The sequence below is a fragment of the Octodon degus genome, unplaced genomic scaffold (assembly GCF_000260255.1).
Source record: "Octodon degus isolate 3935 unplaced genomic scaffold, OctDeg1.0 scaffold00122, whole genome shotgun sequence".
In the NCBI taxonomy this organism is placed as follows: Eukaryota; Metazoa; Chordata; class Mammalia; order Rodentia; family Octodontidae; genus Octodon; species Octodon degus.
This window is the reverse complement of record NW_004524698.1, coordinates 6,815,234-6,821,237: the sequence shown is the minus strand read 5'-3', so window position 1 is coordinate 6,821,237 and position 6,004 is coordinate 6,815,234.

The following is a 6,004-nucleotide window of genomic DNA, read 5'->3' as shown; positions in this document are numbered from 1 at the left end:
AGGGCTGCAGTGTAGCTAAATGAAAGAGCCTCTACCTAGCCTGCATTGGTGCCCATGAGAGCAAAAATGCTTACACAGAACTCAGCATCTTTACCATCTTTAAGCATACAGGTCCGTGCTCTTCAGCACACAGGTCAGGGGGACTGTGGCACCAGGGACCAAACATTTCTCCAGGGAGACATTCACTGCTGGTGGTGGGCCAAACTACAGCCCACAGAACTTCTGTGGTGACTGGATTAATCCAAGAGAACCAGTTCCTGTCAAGAAGCTATCAAATACATGTTGTTTTTTTTTAAATACTCTAAAATAATTTGGGGCTGGGGAGATAGCTCAGCAGAATAAGTGCTTGCCTGGCAAGTGCAAGGTCCTAAATTTGATCCCTGGTACCACCAAAAAAAAAAAAAAAAAAAAAAAAACTAAAGTAATTTGTAAACATGAAACCCACTGCTTACAAGCAATAGAATCATTATGTACTGCAAGCATGTACCAATAAAAAGAGAAATTTAATAAATTTAATAAACATTGCACAGGCAAGAATTTGTAACTGTGTGGAAAACAGGAACATCAAGAATACAAACACAGGGCCAGCTAGATAACTAGGCAGACTAAAGCGTCTGCTTAGGCAGAACACAGTGGCCTGGGTTCGATCCCTGGCGTGCCATGCTGGCGCTGCCCCCAGGGCGTGCTGAGATGGAGATTGAGACTGGGTATGATGGCGCGTGCCTGTAATCCCAGCTAGAGGGAGGCTGAAAACAGGAGGATCACTATGAGGCCGATCTGTGTCATGAGACCCTGTAGACTCTGTAGACCCTGTACTAAAATACATAAAAAAATGAACAAATGGGTAATTACCAATAATTTTAAGAAATACAATATCTCCAGTCCCTCAAATCTGCCCGTATGTCCCACCAATTTCCAACTCCCTTCCCACTGCCAGAAGGAACCACTACTTCGATTTGTTTTAACCATTCTCTTATTTTTTTTTACAGTGTTATGATTAACATATTAGCAGTTCATATGAAGAGGTGAAACAACTATTATCTTTTGCCTCTTCACAGAAATACGACAATACTTGAACTCAGGGATTTCTCTTTATCTTTTCCTTTATCTCTTGGAAGCCAGTCCTCACGAAGGGCCCATCCTCTGTTACAATGTGATGGGAGGGGAGGTTTCATGTCACTGCATGAAGTATGCTTCCGATTGTCAGTAAGGCAATTTGAAGATCTTCAAATGAATCTGTATCACTTTGCTTCCCTGATACACAGCGAGTTGATACCTTTCATCATCTTAACCTGAGAGTTCTTGTCCTTCATGAAGACAATAATCTTCTGAATTAAGAGATTCAACTTCAGGTTCAACATTGACTTGATCTGAAACTGAATCCTGATCCAACCATTCACCGGAAAGTTCACTTATACCATATCCAGATCTGATTTGATGGAGTCTTTGCTGGTTTACTGCTATTACTTCTTTCACAACATATCTCCCTTATTCCACACCAAGCCAGTTCCCATCACCCTGGGCCTCAGCTCAGCACTGTTTCCTCTCGAGGACCCAGGCTACTGGGGAGCTCAGACACACTCAGGGCATCGAGGCAGGAGGTCTTAGGCAGGGAAAGTGGCTGAACCTCCAGTGAGGAGGAGGAAGGGGCTAGGACTACCCAAAAACTAGACTTCTTGCTGCATCTTCCAGTCACATAGGCCACCCTTACTTACCTTTTAAAAAAATCAATGTGGCACCTCAAACCTTTCACCTACAACAATTAGCTTAATAGCATGAATGATTTTTTTTTTTAGCAAACATATTTTTGTCAGAATGTGTAATGTTTCTTAAATGATTCACCCCTTAAGTCTGTCTTACAAAATGATATATTCAAAATAGAAAAGCCCATGGGAAAGACTGCACTTGGACAAAACAGGAAAAACTCAAATCTTACAACCAAATCATCAGTAAATAAACACAAGCCTAGTAATACTAGCAGCACAGTTGAACTCCAGCGATGTCTGTCTCACAGTCTGTTCTTCGCAGACTTCCAGTGTAAGTTGCAGATTTACGCACACACAGACTTTCGTAACAGCAACCTCACCCAAAATGGACCCATGTTATAACCTTCTCCACCTATCTCTAAAAAATTGTTGGCAGTTTCTTCCTTTGTAATGTCTGCTGTTTCATTCACATGAATAGTTGCACTAAGAAGCCCAGTGCTATTGGACTTTCAAGAGCTCTTGATGAGTCTACACCAGCTACTAAAGTCTGAAAACAGGTGCTTAAATGGGAGCTCAGCTTGCCTGGCAAGTATAAGGGCCTGAGTTCAATCCCTGGTTCTGAAAAAAAAAAAAAAAAAAAGGGTGCTCAGCTTTAAAAAGTCCTTTTATGCAAAGAAGCCTTCTGCTCAATTGTGCAACAGCACACACTTGGTCTTTTCTGTTTTCTATCCACCTTGCCTTTGCTTGTTATTGTTTAATGATGTATATTAATATGTTAGAAAAATTATGCCCCCTGCTGGGCGCCGCCGGCCCACAGTGGTTCTCCTAGTGTAGGTTTACAGTCAATATTGCTAATGTGTAGAGATTAGTATGTGCAGGTGCGAGCTTGACCTTCAACCGCGGTGCGGGCGCTCATCGTCCCCCTTGTGGTGAGCAGATGAATTGGCCTGGCTGCCTCGGTGGTCCTGCACTACAGGTTTAACAAAGAGACACCATGTTTAGATTTTTTGGTGCGCAGACAACGATGTGGAAGCTAAAATTGACATATTTTTATGTAAAGTTTTTCTATATTTTGGTTTTTAATAAACTTTGGAAAGAAAAAAAAAGAAAAATTATGCCCCCCCCAATGCAAATGGCTTACTCCATGGACAGTTCCCTACTTGCCATTGCTCCCAAGCTACTTTCTGGTGTAGAAAGTAGAACTTACTACATTTAGCTTGAGGATCTTTGCTACTAAATTGTTGGTTTGTTGTCTGAAATAAGTCTTTATCTTGAAAGAAGTTTTTCTAGGCATATGTTGGACTTACCTCAAATTGCAGGGTAAGGGTTATTTTCTCCCACTTCATTGAAACTTATTCATTGGTATTCTGGCTTGCGCTGTAAATCTTGGGTTGATCCTTACAAAATTTTGTTTCTTTGGCTGATTTTAAGATCTTCTGTTCTGGTCCCAGCAAGATAGCTCAGCAGACTAAAGAGTCTATTTAGGTAAGCTTAGATAAGTTTGATCCCAGACACCACATGCTGCACCAGCCCTGCCCCCAGGGTGAGTTGAGAGGGCCAGAGTCCAGTGCAGTGGTGCATGCCCAGTGGTGCATGCCTGTAACCTCAACACTGGGGAGGCTAAAAGCAGGAGGATCACCACGTCTGAGCTGTGTAGTCAGACCCTGCAACAATGAAATACATTAAAAGCAAAGCAAAACAAAACCAAACAAAAACTTCTGTTCTCGATCTGCAATTTTAGAATGTATTTATGTGAGTCTTCCTTTTGGTTTGCTTAGGATTTTTCTTAAACTGATTCTGGAAAGTTCTGTCTATATTTTTTCTAAGATTTCTTTCTTCTTGTTTACATATAGAAAAGTATTTTATATTCTACTTTATGGTAATGCAAAATTGTAAAGTCTCTATTTTTGTTTATTTTAAAGTTTGATGGCCCTGGCAGCTGTGCTGACCCCGCCCCTGGAGTGCCTGTAACCCCAGTTCTTTAGGAGGCTGAACACAAGAGAATCACTATGAGTCCGATCTGTGTAGTGAGATTCTGTAGACCCTGTAGATCCTTACTAAAATACAAAAAAAAAAAAAAAAAGTAAAAAAAAAAAAAAAAAAAAAAAAAGTTTGATTTTTTTTTATTTGTTATTATTTTTTATCCAGACGTGGTGGCTCAAATCTGTAATCCCAGCACTGGGGAGGCTGAGGCAGGAGGATTGTTGTGAGTTTGACACCAGCCCGGCTACAAAGTGGATTCAAGGCCAACCTGAACATCATAGTGAAACCTTGTCTCAAAAAGACAAAAAATAAAAAAAAAAAGTTTGTTTTTTGTAACAGTGAGCCCCCCCCCAACACCTTTATCTATTGTTTGAATGTAATAAAGTTCAAAACTCAGTTGAAAAACAAAACAAAACAAAATAAAAAAAAACTTGGTTGAATGTGAGTTTTCCAGGTAGGGTCTGCATTTGGCTCTACCATGTGCTTGCAGACTTAGAGTTCAGCACCCCTGGAGATATACGTTGAGGTTGAGTTATTTTTCTATGAATTGAGGATATAGATCAGGGTAAATTTACTCATTTTTAGTGGAAACTCCTCACAGTGGCCAGGCAGGTTTAGCCGCAGGCCTCACTGCAGAGCGTGTTCAGGGCCAGCTCTGAGGGGCTGAGAGATGGCATCTCTTTTCCTTCTATGCGTTCACCCCAGGCAGGTGATAGCTCACCTGTACTGTGCTCACTGTTCTCAAAGTCACTTCCAGCTTGACCACGGCCTGATGCAAACCTCCAAGGGGAAAGGCAGCTTGCGTGCTTATTTCGTTCACCTGCTTTGTATTGCTTTGGTTTTTGATCACTGTTTTGATAGACAACAGTACATTTAAATGGGCTTCACAAATTGTTTTCAGATATCATTACTAGTTTAGGAGACAGGCTGTTGACTGAGTCTCATGTGTCTGACTCTATATTTCAGTTCGTTTTCAAATCATATTCATTTTTATCCATTCATTATGTCTATTATAAAAATTTAACTAGAAATGTGCCATATTTTAAAAGGTAAGAGTTTAAAAAATAATGAAAAGGACAGACAAGGTATTAAATTATCTGTGGTGTTAATCAGCTAGTGTATATTCTAGAACTAGGTTGTCACTGTGTGTTCTAAATAAAGTTTGAAATTTTCTTCCATGCTAGCTCAGAGCCTCCTCAATTTCATTAAAAAATGTCCAAGGTGTAAAATATAACATATTGTACTTGGCTTTTATTGTCTCAGATGAAAATGATAAAAATATATTTTAGATTTCCTAGCCGAAGTTAAGCTCTGAAGAACTCTACCTTAGTTTTCAGTCAGCATGGCACATAGAAGAGGCCATGGTATTCTTTACTCCGATGATAACCTTTCTCAACACAATTTTTGAATTATGTTTAAATTGGCCCTTATAGACAACTTTCAAATCCATGTCTTTTTTCTACCATATTCCACATTCCTTAATATACAGGGTGATAAAAATACACAGAGTGGTTAAATTAAAATTTATTACAATAAAAGTTACATTGGCAGTAATCTCCCTCAACATACTCACCCTGGCTTTGAACACTGTTCACTATATCTCCTGTTCTCGCCACTTTCTGAAGCAGCTCTGAAAGACCTCTTTTGTATGTTTGTTTGAGTTGTGGTAAAAAAATATGGTGAATGCTGCTGCCAAGGGCCATCCAAAGGAAGGCGGGTTGTAAAAATATCTTCTTTCATCTTATTTACCAGATCCGGAACTTACTTCTGGCTCTTCACCAAAGTCAAAATGACCAGGAAGGCACTGGTGAGCTAGCTCAGCAGACTAAAGTGCCTGCTAAGTCAAGCTTAGGCAAGCACAGGGACCATGGTTTGAGCGCTGGCACCAGATTCCCTGCCAGCTCTGCCCCCAGAGCGGGCTGAACCAGCCACAGAGTACAGGCATAGTGGTGTAGCCTGTAATCCCAGCCCTGGGGAGGCTGGAAACAGGAGGATCACTATGAGTCTGAGCTGCAAAATGAGACCCTATAACAACCAAATACATTAAAAAAAAAAAAAAAAGACCATGAAAGTTTAATGTTTTAAGTCAATTTGGGACTTTGAGGCAACTATGATGGTGCAACCAAAGACACTCATAAAGGAGGATTTGGAGAACTGTCAGAAAGTGGCAAGATGAGGCCTGGGAGATAGTGTGGCAGTCTAAGTGTCTGCCTGGCAAGCGCAAGGACTCAAGTTCAATCCCAGGCACCAAGTGCTGAACCGGCCATGGAAATCAGGCATGGTGGTGCATGCCTATAATCCCAGAGCTGGGGAGG